This window comes from Hordeum vulgare, chromosome 4H (assembly GCF_904849725.1).
Source record: "Hordeum vulgare subsp. vulgare chromosome 4H, MorexV3_pseudomolecules_assembly, whole genome shotgun sequence".
Taxonomy (NCBI): domain Eukaryota; kingdom Viridiplantae; phylum Streptophyta; class Magnoliopsida; order Poales; family Poaceae; genus Hordeum; species Hordeum vulgare.
The window spans coordinates 510,657,541-510,674,821 of record NC_058521.1 but is presented as its reverse complement, the minus strand read 5'-3'; positions in this window follow the sequence as shown (position 1 = coordinate 510,674,821).

Below are 17,281 nucleotides of genomic sequence, written 5' to 3'. Positions count from 1 at the left end.
GAGTCACCGCATTGTCCAACCAAGCCAGAGCCCATAATGACTTGTGGTTGTGCAGGTAAGCCTTGGGTCTTGAAAATATCCGTCCGTCTCTTTGAGCCTGGGTTAAGCTTTCTGCAAGATGTCATGGCACGTCTCCATGCATCCCGGGTCATCCAGTGGTTTCTCCAGGGAGCCGTTCAACCGTCCTTCACCCAGAGTTGCATTGCATCACAAGGTCTTGAAAATCTTGACTTAACCGGTCTTGGTTATTAAATTATTCTCGCATCACTCGTGATATGCACTCAACCAGAATCCCATCTACTCAAGCATCGCAATACGAAATTTGTCGTCCCGGGCCAAGTAACGGGGTTGTTGGGTGCCTACCACATGATACTACAATATGTAACCATAATTTCCAAGTACCTACTCAACATGCAATTGGGTATAGGATGGTAGACCTACGATGCATAAAACATAGGTGATACATGATCAAATGACTTTCCTCGTGAGGTTGATGAAGAAGAATTATCGTTCTCGAGGAATAACTTGATAGACTACTCGTCACTCTCCGATGAAATCTATATAACAACCATATCATTCACGTAAACACTCATACTAGCAATCATTCTAGCAATCAAAACAAAAGAGAGAGCGAATAAGAATCCGAAGGAAACTTCAACCAAAACTAGGGAGTCTTCTACTACATCAATCACAAAAATAATTTTTGTCTAACAAAGAATAAAATACTTAAATAACAGAGAATAAAATATAAATTTAACTAAGACAAAATAAAGTATTTTTGATAAAGCATTTTTGAAAGTATTTTCAAATGGGAGTTGAAACAGTAGAGAAATCAATTGCAAGTTATTAGAGAACTAGAATTGATTTCATGTTAACAAATAAAAAATAAAATAAGAACTTGTTGAACCCCTACTGTTTAACTAACAGAAACCAAACATAAACTTTCTGAAATTTAAAAGAGAATAATTTAAAAACAACTAAAGCAAGGGAAATAGTCATAATCCTAAAAGAAGCGAAACAGAAACTGTTTCACCTGAAACAATGAGTTAAAATTATCAAACAATTCTGAAACTTCTACCACAGATAAATAGGATCACTAGTGATCTGTAGCAAAAAGAATCAATTAAAAATCTATTTTTAAACTCCCAGAATAAGCAAAACAAGGTTTAAACTAAATCTGATATAATTCAAATTTGAAAATTTCAAACATAGACAAATAATATGTTTTTAAAAACTACAGGACAATTGTGATCTACCGGAACAAGTTCCAACTCCATTGGAGTTATGGATCAAAACTTATGAGCAAAAGAAAATTAAAACACTCTCTGTTTTCTAACTAAAACATAAAAAGAGAAGGTTGATTCTAACAGACACTGGGTACACGTGGCGCTCACTGATTGGATGTGGAGGTGTGTGCTGCGAGAAGTACTAGCAAACGGCCGGAATCTAACTGATACCTCTTCGGCTAATATTTAAGTAAATAAAAACCGGCTCGGTTTTATCTAAAAGACCGAAAGGGTACGGGTGTTCTAATCTACCGCGTTAGATTACGATCGGACGATGCAGGAGGAGGAGGGGTGCTTACAGGGGGTGGTGGTGCTCCGGCGAGGAAATCCGGCGAGGCCGAGGCGGAGGAAGGTCGGGGCGCGGCTGCGGTGGGGTTCCGGCGCGTCCGAGAGGCTGGGGAGGCGGCGGCGATGCTCCTCCTTCGGATGGCGGCGACGGCAAGGCGAGGGAGGGCTCGGGGTGAACAGGGGCTCGGGGAGAGCTTCGATGGTGGCCGGTGCTCCGGCGAGGCAGCGAGGGGTGGCCTGGGCGAGGGAGCTCGGGGTTTGGGAGGGGAAACGGAGTGCGGCGGCGGTGGGGGTCTCTCTGGTGGCGTCAGACGGGGTGGGGAGGCGAGGGGAGGCGGAGCAGGGCAAGGAGGGACTCCTCTGGAGCTTTTGCTCCGGCGAGCAGCAGGGCAGGGGTAGGGGTGGCGAGGGGGGTGACGAGGAGCTCGGTCGGGGAGGGGGTCGGGGCTTTATAGGGGAGAGGGGGCGCTCGGGAGGGAAAGGGAGGGAGATCCGGGGAGAGAGAGGCAGCTCCGGCGAGCTCGGCTCCGGTCGGCTGGGGAAAGGAAGGGAGAGCGGGGGAAGGGAGGAAGGTGACCGGGGAGGGATTTGGGTCGGGCGCGGGGCCCAGCGGCAGAGAGAGAAGGGGAGAGGCAAGGAGGGCTCGATGGCCGATTCGTAATGATTCGGCCCCGGGCGAGGCGGGATCCGGGCGATGCGCTTTAAATGACGCCGCGGGCGTTTCCAAAAAAAAAATGTTTCCTATTTTCAAAAAAAGGAAACTAAATCAAATAATAAAGGCAATTAAATGAAATCCAAAAATAGGGGTATAATATACCAAAATTTTCAGAAAAAAATTTCCTATTTGTTTATCATTTTTCCAAGACCAAAATAAAAACTTTTTAAAAATGTTTTCTTAGAAAAACCCCTAAGGCTTTATTTTCTTTCTCGCAATTATTTTTTCCATAAAACTTTGGTTTTTCTTGGCTCAAATATTTTCAAAAATACCCCTGATTTTGGAGGGTCATTTTCCTCCGTTCTTTCTTGCTTGCAAGAATTATTTTCGGGTTATTTCTCGGGGAAGAAAAATAGAGAATGCAAAAGCAAAATTTGAAAGAATTCAAATGCAAACTCCATTCAAATTCTTTATAGTTGAAGAAGTCATGTCATCTTCTCTCATTGCTTTTAAATGGATGAATTTGAATTTACCGGAGAAGGGGAAAGTCATTTTATACCCTCTCATTCAAAAGTTTTGAAAATTTTCAAATTTCACTCAAGCAAACAAACAAACAATCTAATAAATTTTTTAACATTCCAAAATTTGGGATGTTACATAGCAACAGCAGGAAAATTACATAGATGCCTTGATCATGTAGGGCAACTCACAAGGGCTAAGCATTGAAGCACAAAATTGGAGAGAAGACATCACATAGCTACTGGTCATGGACTCATGGTCCAAGGAGGACTACTCACGACACGTCCAAGAAGCGTCCATGGTGGTGGAGAAGCTCCCGGAGGTTAATCCTCCGTCTGGTAGGGTGCCGGGAAGAGGTCTTCTGACGCTCTCGATCTCGGAAGCGCTGTGGCGGCGAAACGATAGATAAATTCACGATTCTGGATCTTCTAATAGGGTTTCTATCGGAGAGGTAAATATAGGCCGAAGGATGGCACCAGAGGAGGTGGGCCCCACCCAGGCGGCCTGGTGGCGCGGCCAGGAGGTGGCCCGTGCAGGGTGGCCGCCTCGGAGAGCCCTGGCTCCCCTCTGGCCCCACTTGATGCTTCGTGAAGCTTCCGTCACGCTGATTTTTATATATTTTTCTCAGGATTTTTGGGGCTCTGGAAATTGGGGTAAAAGTCCATGCAAAAAAGACATCAGCAGACAAAAAATGGCACTCGGTACACTGAGTTAGTAGGTTAGTCCAATTATGTGTAAAAAGGTCTGGAAGTGGAGCAAAACATATAACAATGTCACCCAAAAGAGCATGCAACAAACAGAAATTATAGATACGTTTGGGACGTATCAACATTCCCAAGCTTAATTCCTGCTTGTCCTCGAGTTGGTAAATGATAACACAAATAATTTTTGTGGTGACATGCTAACACACATATAAGAACTTCAAAGTAAAGCAAGTAAGATATGCAATTCAAGTCAAGACAATAACAAGCAAGAGTCTATATCTAGTATTGAAATTAGCAAAGTAAGAACATAAAAGTGGAAGAGCTCTCGCTGTCCATGACTCGAATGTCTCCAAATGGTGTTTGCATGCAAGAAGTGGGAGATGGGTTTAGAGCATAAAAATATTATATAGTTTAATTGAGAACTCAATCTACTAAAACTTCACACTTGGTCTCCTTCGGATCTTATTTTGACTCATCCCCAGACCACTAGTCAGGCACAAGTCAAAATGATCCTCTCCCTTTCGACTTTGAGAACTCATGCAATGGATGAGCGCAAGCAAGATATGTTGGCACTTACGATGGCAAAGAGAATAATGATGGGGAAGGAAGACAAAAAAAGGTGTGAAAGGCTCACATCAATGAGGACAACCATATGCGAGAGAAAGCCAAATGATAGATATGATGTGAGGAGTAGGGATTGCCATGCAGCGGATGCACATATGAGCTAAGGTAAGCTCTACAATGGAACTAGTGGGGGTGCATCCAACTTGCTTGCTCATGAAGACCTAGAGATCATTTGAGGAGGCTCATCATTGGAATATACAAGCCAAGTTCTATAGTGTAAGGGTCCCCACATAGTTATGCATGAATGATAACCTCTATGGAGTACAAACATAACAATGGAGTATGAGTGTGGATCTTTCAAAAGGAATAGTAGTGTTGCCCCCTTCTCTCTTTTTATTTCTTTTTTCTTTTTTTTGTGGCCTCTTTGGCTCTTTCTATTTATCACTCATTTGTCCTCTTTGGGATCTTTTCCTGTGTCCTCTTTTGGGATATTTTCCTTACTTAAGGGCAACACTCTATATTTTACAAGAATAAAAAGAAGATCTTCACAATTTATAAGAAGTACTCAACATAAAGACAAATGAAAACTATCATGATGTATGCAAATGTATGCCTCTGCCGGTGTAGCAGGATATGCAATGAAACTAGTGCGTCATGTAGCAACAATAAGGGCAAGGCCCAACTAGCATGTGGCTCCTCGATCAAGAAAAAGCATATATGACATGAAGATCAAGTCATGAGATAGTGGATGTTGCATGGCAATGTATCTCGGAAAGGCTATGGAAATGCCTTAATAGGTAGATATAGTGGCTATTTTGAGGAAGGATATAATGAGGCTTATGATGACAGAGTGTATCATGCCAAGGGTTTGGATGCACCGGTGAAGTATGCACCAACTCTCAAGATGAGGAAGGGCAATGCACGGTACCAAAGAGGCTAGCAAAATATGGATGGTGAAAGTGCCAACAATCGAATACTCGCATTAGTCCGAAGAACTCATGCACTTATTATCGGTAACTCTCTATCTAGTCAGGAGATTCACAAAGAGACAAGTACCCCATGGAGGAGTGATTGGTGGTTTGGTTATCCTTGTGCATCCTCGACCCATGACAACGTGAGAGTACTCTATATATTCCAACCCTTCTAGAGGATAGCGATCCATCTGGTAGCTAGAGTTCTCAACTAATTTTTTTTGTTTTTGAAAATACACATGGATTTCCCAAAATACGACACCTATCACTAATAGGCTCAAGCCCTTGACACCAATAGTCCAAACATTACTCAAATCAATACCTCAAAACTATTGCATGTTACTACTATACTTAAATAGCAACCTCAATTACCTACTCATTCAAGACACACAACTCAGTGCAAAAAGCCAACTCTCTAAACAAGATAAGCATGATAACTCAAGAGAGTTACAAAAGCAACCTAAATAAAAGCTCTTAAAAATATAAAGCCTGAAAACGAAGAGCTAAGCATGACAGCAGCTATGAAAAGATAAAGAACACACAAAAAAGATAAGCACGACAACCTATGTTGTGTTCTAGGGTGGAGTGGAGCGTCTTTATCTCCCAAACAAAGAAGGCTAGATTCCAACTTGTTATTAATATAAGTCAAAATTAAAACAAAATAAAAATTAAAGAGTGGCACGCTCCAAGCATAGCACATAACATATGAAGTGATAAAAATATAGCATGGAGAAGGACGAACTTATGATTGTTGATGGACAAGGGGGTGCACGGGGGAATCCCCAAGCTTACACACTTGAGCCTCCTTATATATTTCTTGGGGGTGCATGGGGGAATCCCCAAGCTTGAGCGTTTGACACTCCTAGATCTTCTTTCATCATCTTCCATCGCATACTTGAAAACTCCCTTCATACGAAACTCATCATAAGCTGATTAGACTGGTTAGTACCCATAATAAAATATTTTTTCTCCACTAGAAATAAATATTTTCATGAAGATATACTGTTTCTCAAGATTTCCAAAAAAAATTGCAAAGAAAAAGCAAGCTTAAGATTTGCAGAACGATGAAAATGCAAAACGTGGCAGAATATGTGAAAAACAGACCAGCGGGTAATAAATATATTTTTTCAGGGCACTCCTTCAACTCAAATCAAAAAACTCAAAACATATGCTAGAAACCCTATTGTATAGAGCTTACTGTAAAAAAAATATCAAAAAGATGATCTCGTGATTTTTTGTGAATTTTTCCGTCAAGCACACAAAATCTGTTTCTGGACAGCATGTCACAACTTTTGAACTTTCTTGCAATCGGACGCTAAAACTTGGCACAAAGCTTAAAAATAAAGATACAATGATGTTGCTACAGTAGTAACACACATCAAGACCACTAAAAACTGAAAGTTAAAAACTCAAAGTAAATATAAAAACGGTTGTCTCCCTAGAGCTCTTTCTTTATAGCCATAAAGATAGGCTTAAATTTTTAATGATGCTCTCGTAGGAATGAGAGTTGTAGAACAAAAGGGAGCATCAACAAGCAAATACCAAACACATTTAAGTCTAACATGCTTCTTATGCATAGGATTATTTCAATAGAATAATTCATTGAAGCACAAAGAAATAAGCATAGGAAGGCAAAACTGTTGAGAACGTCGCATGGGAAACAAAAAAATTCCTACGCGCACGAAGACCTATCATGGTGATGTCCATCTACGAGGGGGATTTCAGATCTATGTACCCTTGTAGATCGCACAGCAGAAGCGTTAATAAACGCAATTGATGTAGTGGAACGTCCTCACGTCCCTCGATCCACCCCGCGAACCGTCCCACGAATCGTCGTGTGATCCATCCCACGATCCGCTCTGATCTAGTGTCGAACGGATGACACCTCCGCGTTCAGCACACGTACAACTCGACGATGATCTCGGCCTTCTTGATCCAGAAAGAGAGACGGAGAGGTAGATGAATTCTCTAGCAGCGTGACGGTGCTCCGGAGGTTGGTGGTGATCTAATCCCAGCAGGGCTCCGCCTGAGCTCCGCAGAAACGCGATCTAGAGGAAAAACCGTGGAGGTATGTGGTCGAGCAGCCGTGGAAAAGTTGTCTCAAATCAGCCCTAAAACCTCCGTATTTATAGGTGGGAGGGGAGGGGCCTTGCCAAGGGGTTCGGACGAAGGGGGGAGGAGGATTCCTCCTCCAATCCTAGTCCAACTAGGTGGAGTCCTTCCCTTCCTTCCCACTTCCCCTTTTTTTTCTTTTCTCTTTGATTTTCTTATCTCCTGTGCAAGGGCCTCTTTGGGCTTGCCCACCATCCCACTAAGGGCTGGTGCGGCACCCCGAAGGCCTATGGGCTTCCCTGGGGTGGGCTGTCCCCCCCCCCCCCCCCCCGGTGAACATCCGGAACCCATTCATCATTCCCGGTACATTCCCGGTAATTCCGAAAACCTTCCTGTAATCAAATGAGTTCATCCTATATATCAATCTTCGTCTCCGAACCATTCCGGAAACCCTCGTGACGTCTGTTATCTCATCCGGGACTCCGAACAACATTTGGTAACCAACCATATAACTCAAATACGCATAAAACAATGTCGAACCTTAAGTGTGCAGACCGTGCGGGTTCGAGAACTATGTAGACATGACCCGAGGGACTCCTCGGTCAATATCCAATAGCGGGACCTGGATGCCCATATTGGATCATACATATTCTACGAAGATCTTATCGTTTGAACCTCGGTGCCAAGGATTCATATAATCCCGTATGTCATTTCCTTTGTCCTTCGGTATGTTACTTGCCCAAGACTCGATCGTCACTATGCACATACCTATTTCAATCTCGTTTACCGGAAAGTCTCTATACTCGTTCCGTAATACAAGATCCCGGAACTTACACTAAGTCACATTGGTTGCAAGGCTTGTGTGTGATGTTGTATTACCGAGTGGGCCCCGAGATACCTCTCCGTCACACGGAGTGACAAATCCCAGTCTTGATCCATACTAACTCAATGAACACCTTTGGAGATACCTGTAGAGCATCTTTATAGTCACCCAGTTACATTGCGACGTTTGATACACACAATGCATTCCTCCGGTGTCAGTGAGTTATATGATCTCATGGTCATAGGAATAAATACTTGACACGCAGAAAATAGTAGCAACAAAATGACACGATCAACATGCTACGTCTATTAGCTTGGGTCAAGTCCATCACATGATTCTCCCAATGACGTGATCCAATTATCAAGCAACAACACCTTGTACATAGTCAGAAGACCCTGACTATCCTTGATCAACTGGCTAGCCAACTAGAGGCTTGCTGGGGACAGTGTTTTGTCTATGTATCCACACGTGTATCTAAGTCTTCATTCAATACAATTATAGCATGGATAATAAACGATTATCTTGATACAGGAAGTATAATAATAACTTATTTATCATTGCCTCTAGGGCAGAATTCCAACACTCTCCCATTTGCACTAGAGTCAATAATCTAGCCCTCACATCACCATGCGAATTACATTGTAATAAATCTAACGCCCATACAGTTGTGGTGTTGATCATGCTTTGCCCGTGGAAGAGCTTTAGTCAGCGGGTCTGCTACATTCAGATCCGTGTGCACTTTGCATATATTTACGTCCTCCCCTTCGACGTGGTCGCGGATGAGGTTGAAGCGTCGTTTGATGTGTCTGGTCTTCTTGTGAAATAGTGGTTCCTTTGCTAAGGCAATGGCACCCGTGTTGTCACAAAACAGGGTTATTGGATTCAGTGCGCTTGGCACCACTCCAAGATCCGTCATGAACTGGTTCATTCAGACACCCTCCTTAGCCGCCTCCGAGACAGTCATGTACTCCGCTTCACATGTAGAATCAGCTACGACGCTTTGCTTGGAACTGCACCATCTTACCGCACCCCCATTAAGAATAAATACGTATCCGGTCTACGACTTAGAGTTGTCCGGATTTGTGTCGAAGCTTGCATCGACGTAACCTTTTACGGCGAGCTCTTCGTCACCTCCATACACGAGAAACATCTCCTTAGTCCTTTTCAGGTACTTCAGGATATTCTTGACCGCCGTCCAGTGATCCACTCCTGGATTACTCTGGAACCTGCCTGCCATACTTATGGCCAGGCTAACGTCCGGTCTAGTGCACAGCATTGCATACATGATAGAACCTATGGCTGAAGCATAGGGGACGGTGCTCATATGCTCTCTATCTTTATCAGTTGCTGGGCACTGAGTCTTACTCAATCTCGTACCTTGTAAAACTAGCAAGAACCCCTTCTTGGACTATTCCATTTTGAACCTCTTGAAAACTTTATCAAGGTATGTACTTTCTGAAAGTCCTATCAGGCGTTTCGATCTATCCCTATAGATCTTAATGCCTAGAATGTAAGCAGCTTCTCCTAGGTCCTTCATAGAGAAACTTTTATTCAAGTAATCCTTTATGCTTTCCAAAAAATCCACGTTGTTTCCAATCAGCAATATGTCATCCACATATAATATTAGAAACGCCACAGAGCTCCCACTCACTTTCTTGTAAATACAAGATTCTCCAACCACTTGTATAAACCCAAATGCTTTGATCACCTCATCAAAGCGTTTATTCCAACTCCGAGATGGTTGCACTAGTCCATAAATGGATCGCTGGAGCTTGCACACTTTGTTAGCATTTTTAGGATCGACAAAACCTTCGAGTTGCATCATATACAACTCTTCCTTAAGGAAACCGTTAAGGAACGCCGTTTTGACATCCATCTGCCAGATATCATAATCGAAAAATGCAGCTATTGCTAACATGATTCTGACGGACTTAAGCATCGCTACGGGTGAGAACGTCTCATCGTAGTCAACTCCTTGAACTTGTGAAAAACCATTTGCCACAAGTCGAGCTTTATAAACGGTCACATTACCGTCAGCGTCTGTCTTCTTCTTAAAGATCCATTTGGTCTGAATAGCCTTGCGGCCCTCAGGTAGTACCTCCAAAGTCCACACTTTGTTTTCATACATGGATCCTATCTCGGACTTCATGGCCTCCAGCCATTTGTTGGAATCTGGGCCCACCATTGCTTCTTCATAATTCACAGGCTCATTGTTGTCTAACAACATAATTGATAAGACGGGATTACCGTACCACTCTGGAGTAGTACGCGGTCTCGTCGACCTGCGAGGTACGATAGGAACTTGATCTGGAGTTTCATGATCATCATCATTAACTTCCTCCTCAGCCGGCATCGCAACGACAGGGGTTTCCCCTTGTCCTGCGCCACCATCCAGAGGAATGAGAGGTTCCACAACCTCATCAAGTTCTATCTTCCTCCCACTCAATTCTCTCGAGAGAAACTCCTTCTCGAGAAAAGCTCCGTTCTTAGCAACATACACTTTGCCCTCGGATTTGAGATAGAAGGTATACCCAACTGTCTCTTTCGGGTAACCTATGAAGATGCACTTTTCCGCTTTGGGTTCCAGCTTTTCAGGCTGAAGCTTTTTGACATAAGCATCATATCCCCAAACTTTAAGAAACGAGAACTTTGTTCTTTTGCTATACCACAATTCGTATGGTGTCGTCTCAACGGATTTTGATGGTGCCCTATTTAAAGTGAATGCAGCTGTTTCTAATGCATAACCCCAAAACGATAACGGCAAATCGGTAAGAGACATCATAGATCGCACCATCTCTAATAAAGTACGATTACGACGTTCGGACACACCATTACGCTGTGGTGTTCCAGGAGGTGTCAACTGTGAAAAAATTCCACACTGTCTTAAGTGAGCACCAAACTTGAAACTCAGATATTCACCCCCACGATTAGACCGTAGGAACTTGATCTTCTTGTTACGATGGTTTTCAACTTCACTCTGAAATTGCTTGAACTTTTCAAATGTTTCAGACTTGTGCTTCATCAAGTAGACATAACCATATCTACTCAAATCGTCAGTGAAGGTGAGAAAATAACGATATCCGCCGCGTGCCTCCACGCTCATCGGACCACACACATCGGTATGTATGATTTCCATCAAGTCACTTGCACGCTCCATTGTTCCGGAGAACAGAGTTTTAGTCATCTTGCCCATGAGGCATGCTTCGCACGTGTCGAGTGAATCAAAGTCAAGTGACTCCAAAAGTCCATCGGTATGGAGCTTCTTCATGCGCTTTACACCAATATGACCTAAGCGACAGTGCCATAAAAACATGGCGCGATCATTGTTAACTCTAACTCTTTTGATCTCAATGTTATGTATATGTGTATTATCATTATCAAGATTCAATATGAACAATCCTCTCACATTGGGTGCATGACCATAAAAGATATTACTCATAGAAATAGAACAACCATTATTCTCTGACTTAAACGAGTAACCGTCTCGCAATAAACAAGATCCAGATATAATGTTCATGCTTAACGTAGGCACTAAATAACAATTATTTAAGTTCATAACTAATCCTGATGGTAACTGAAGTGAAGCTGTGCCGACGGCGATTGCATCAACCTTGGAACCATTTCCCACGCGCATCGTCACTTCATCCTTTGCTAGCCTTCGCTTATTCCGCAGTTCCTGTTTCGAGTTGCAAATATGATCAACAGAACCGGTATCGAATACCCAGGCACTACTACGAGAGTTGGTTAAGTACACATCAACAACATGTATATCAAATATACCTAATTTTTATTTGGCCGCCTTCTTATCAGCCAGATACTTGGGGCAGTTGCGCTTCCAGTGACCCATACCCTTGCAATAATAGCACTTTGTTTCAGGCTTAGGTCCAGCTTTGGGTTTCTACGTCAGATTGGCAACAGGCTTGCCGCTCTTCTTTGAATTACCCTTCTTTCCTTTGCCGTTTCTCTTGAAACTAGTGGTCTTATTCACCGTCAACACTTGATGCTCTTTACGGAGTTCTGACTCTGCGACTTTGAGCATCGTGAACAACTCACCGGGTGACTTGTTCATCCCTTGCATGTTGTAGTTCAACACAAAGCCCTTATAGCTTGGCGGCAGTGATTGAAGAATTCTGTCAGTGATAGCCTCTTGCGGGAGTTCAATCCCTAGCTCAGCTAGACGGTTTGAGTACCCAGACATTTTGAGCACATGTTCACTCACAAACGAATTCTCCTCCATCTTGCAAGCATAGAATTTATCGGAGGTCTCATACCTCTCGATCCGGGCGTTCTTCTGAAAGATAAACTTCAACTCCTGGAACATCTCATATGCTCCATGACGCTCAAAGCGACGTTGAAGTCCCGGCTCTAAGCCATACAAGACTGCACATTGAACTACTGAGTAGTCCTCCTTACGTGTTAACCAAGCGTTCTTAACATCTTGGTCAGCCTTAGCAGGTGGTTCATCTCCTAGCACAGCATTAAGGACTAATCATTCTTCCCAGCTTGCAGGAGCAACTTAAGATTACGAGCCCAGTCTACAAAGTTGCTTCCATCATCTTTCAACTTAGCTTTCTCTAGGAATGTATTAAAATTCAGGGTGACTGTCGCGTGAGCCATGATCTACAACACAAATATATTCAAAGTGGACTTAGACTATGTTCAAGACAATTAGAGTTTAACTTATCAAATTACTTGCTAAACTCCCACTCAAAAAGTACATCTCTCTAGTCATTTGAGTGGTTCATGATCCAATTCCACTAGCTCAAGTCCGATCATCACGTGAGTTGAGGATAGTTTCAGTGGTAAGCATCCCTATGCTAATCATATTAATTATATGATTCATGATCGACCTTTCGGTCTCATGTGTTCCGAGTCCAGGTCTGCACATGCTAGGCTCGTCAAGCTTAACCTGAGTGTTCCGCGTGTGCAACTGTTTTGCACCCGTTGTATGTGAACGTTGAGTCTATCACACTCGATCATCATGTGGTGTCTCGAAACGACGAACTGTAGCAACGGTGCACAGTCAGGGAGAACTCAATTTCATCTTGAAATTTTAGTGAGAGATCACCTCATAATGCTACCGTCGTTCTAAGAAAAATAAGGTGCATAAAAGGATTAACATCACATGCAATTCATAAGTGATATGATATGGCCATCATCACGTGCTTCTTGATCTCCATCACCAAAGCACCGGCACGATCTTCTTTGTCACCGGCGCCACACCATGATCTCCATCAACGTGTCGCCATCGGGGTTGTCGTGCTACTCATGCTATTACTACTAAAGCTACATCCTAGCAATATACTAAACGCATCTGCAAGCACAAACGTTAGTTTAAAGGCAACCCTATGGCTCCTTCCGGTTGCCGTACCATCGACGTGCAAGTCGATATTAACTATTACAACATGATCATCTCATACATCCAATCTATCACATCACATCGTTGGCCATATCACATCACAAGCATACCCTGCAAAAACAAGTTAGACGTCCTCTAATTGTTGTTGCATGTTTTACGTGGTGACCATGGGTATCTAGTAGGATCGCATCTTACTTACGCAAAAACTACAACGGAGATATATGAATTGTTATTTAACCTCATCCAAGGACCTCCTCGATCAAATACGATTCAACTAAAGTTGGAGAAACCGACACTCGCCAGTCATCTTTGAACAACAGAGTTGCTCATAGCGATGAAACCAGTCTCTCGTAAGCGTACGAGTAATGTCGGTCCGAGCCGCTTCGATCCAACAATACCGCGGAATCAAGAAAAGACTAAGGAGGCCAGCAAATCGCACATCACCGCCCACAAAAAAATTTGTGTTCTACTCAAGATGACATCTACGCATGAACCTAGCTCATGATGCCACTGTTGGGGAACGCCGCATGGGAAACAAAAAAATTCCTATGCGCACGAAGACCTATCATGGTGATGTCCATCTACGAGGGGGATTTCATATCTACGTACCCTTGTAGATCGCACAGCAGGAGTGTCAATAAACGTGGTTGATGTAGTGGAACGTCCTCACGTCCCTCGATCCGCCCTGCGAACCGTCCCACGAACCGTCCCGCGATCCGTCCCACGATTTGCTCCGATCTAGAGCCGAACGGACGGCACCTCCGCGTTCAGCACACGTACAGCTCGAAGATGATCTCGGCCTTCTTGATACAGCAAGAGAGACGAAGAGGTAGATGAGTTCTCCGGCAGCGTGATGGCGCTCCAGAGGTTGGTGGTGATCTAACTCAGCAGGGCTTCGCCCGAGCTCCGCAAAAATGCGATCTAGAGGTAAAACCGTGGAGGTATGTGGTCGGGCAGGCATGGAAAAGTTGTCTCAAATCAGCCCTAAAACCTCCGTATAGATAGGTGGGTGGGGAGGGGCCTTGCCTTGGGGCTCAAGGAGCCCCAAGGGATTCGGCCGAAGGGGGGAGGAGGATTCCTCCTCCAATCCTAGTCCAACTAGGATTGGAAGGTGGAGTCCTTCCCTTCCTTCCCACTTCCCCTTTTTTCTCTTTGATTTTCTTATCTCCTGCGCAGGGGCCTCTTTGGGCTTGCCCACCATCCCACTAAGGGCTGGTGCGGCACCGCTAAGGCCTATGGGCTTCCCGCCCCCCCCCCCCCCCGGGTGAACATCCGAAACCCATTCGTCATTCCCGGTAATTCCGAAAACCTTCCGGTAATCAAATGAGGTCATCAGATATATCAATCTTTGTCTCCGGACCATTCTGGAAACCCTCGTGACGTGTGTGATCTCATCCGGGACTCCGAACAACATTCGGTAACCAATCATATAACTCAAATACGCATAAAACAACGTCGAACCTTAAGTGTGCAGACCCTGCGGGTTCAGAACTATGTAGACATGACCCGAGGGACTCCTCGGTCAATATCCAATAGCGAGACCTGGATGCCCATATTGGATCCTACATATTCTAAGAAGATCTTATCATTTGAACCTCGGTGCCAAGGATTCATATAATCCCGTATGTCATTCCCTTTATCCTTCGGTATGTTACTTGCCCGAGATTCGATCGTCAGTATCCACATACCTATTTCAATCTCGTTTACCGGCAAGTCTCTTTACTCGTTACGTAATACAAGATCCCACAACTTACACTAAGTCACATTGCTTGCAAGGCTTGTGTGTGATGTTGTATTACCGAGTGGGCCCCGAGATACCTCTCCGTCACACGGAGTGACAAATCCCAGTCTTGATCCATACTAACTCAACGAACACCTTCGGAGATACCTGTAGAGCATCTTTATAGTCACCCAGTTACGTTGCGACATTTGATACACACAAAGCATTCCTCCAGTGTCAGTGAGTTATATGATCTCATGGTCATAGGAATAAATACTTGACACGCAGAAAACAGTAGCAACAAAATGACACGATCAACATGCTATGTCTATTAGTTTGGGTCTAGTCCATCACATGATTCTCCCAATGACGTGATCCAGTTATCAAGCAACAACACCTTGTACATAGTCAGAAGACCCTGACTATCCTTGATCAACTGGCTAGCCAACTAGAGGCTTGCTAGGGACAGTGTTTTGTCTATGTATCCACACATGTATCTAAGTCTTCATTCAATACAATTATAGCATGGATAATAAATGATTATCTTGATACAGGAATTATAATAATAACTTATTTATCATTGCCTCTAGGGCATAATTCCAACAAAAACAAGTACAGTTTCAAAACCTTCGACATAAATAGGGGAAAATTCTTATTTTTTAGATATTTACAACCATGTCTCCCCCTCTCATTATAAATTCCAGTGGCATCATGGATGAACTCAACAATATAACTATCACATAAGGCATTATTTCCATGATCCAAAAGCATAAAAGTATCATTACTCTTCTTATAAGCAAAATGTTTCTTATTAGGAATAGTGAGAGTAAAGCAATCATTATCATCATGGTAATCATCATATTTAGGAAGCATAGTATCATCAAAGCAAATTTTCTCCTCAAAAGTTGGGGGACTAAAAATATCATGTTCATCAAACCTGTCATCCCCAAGCTTAGAGCTTTCCATGTCATTAGAAATATTAATATTCAAAGAAAGCATACTAATAACATTGCCACCATCATAATTGTTATGCAAATAATAAAGTTCCATAGGTTTTTTAATTTTCTCCTCAAACACTTCATGTCCTAGTTTAAGATAAAGTTTATAAAGCTCTCTCATATTTTTGTTGTTTTCCATTAAGCCTAACTAGTCAAATAAAAACAACAAACAAAAAGATTTAATTGCAGTATCTAAAGATATACCTTCAAGCACTCACTTCCCCGGCAACGGCGCCAGAAATTTGCTTCATGACGAGTTGATGGATATACTTCTAGCCCCTCGCTGGTTACCCCAAGTGTAAGGTGGAGATGCAGTCAGCAGCAGATTTCCCTTACACGGGGTCTGTAAGGTTTATCGAACCAGGAGGACTCTGAGGATCAATAAGTAGGTGTTCGCTGCTCTGGCGCTAGCAGAAGACGTGGACCTGCACACACACAACAAATAACTTTGCTCCCAACGAGTTCAGAGAGGTTGTCAATCTCTCCGGCCTTGTACTTTGCAAAGGATCGAAACACAAGCGGGAATAGTGATAGTGATTGCAACGGAAAAGTAAATAAAAGCAGTAAATGATGGAGGTGTAAACAATGGTGGAAATATGGACCTGAGTCTCATGATGTTCACTAGTGATGTGTCTCTCCCAAAAGACGATAAACAACTATGCTGGGTAAACAAATTACAACTAGGCAATTGACAGAATTATAAACACACACAATGCTAATCATGCTACAAGAAAGTTAGAGGCTCAAAAGTAATGGGTAGTACGCCAAGACAAGTAGACCGTTTATCCATCAGCATCTACTGTCTAATCATCCACCTTGAGATATCTATCTAGAACATCTCGCTGGTATTAAGTTGCGAGCCCCACCCAAAGTGTAAACTCAAAGCAACGGGCAACTGCATTAACGAACTTTGTGTAAGGTAAACAATCCTTGCAATCGTGGTTACAAGCACTATTGTTTTCTCCCTGGTGGCAACAGCACATCCCCTAGTCTCATGTTTCTGTCACTCAAGATAGACATGAGGGGGCATGAACCCACAATCATGCATAACGCTCCCTCTTGGAGTTACAATCTACTACTCGGCCAAATCAATAAAAAGCAATGGAGAACATGCATGAATTACTCAAGAACATAACATAAAAGGAGAACCAAATATATAACTCATCACAATCTGAACATAATCTCATAATCCATCAGATCCCAGCAAACCAAGCATAGCAACAGCAGGAAAATTACATAGATGCCTTGATCATGTAGGGCAACTCACAAGGGCTAAGCATTGAAGCACAAGATTGGAGAGAAGACATCACATAGCTAGTGGTCATGGACTCATGGTCCAAGG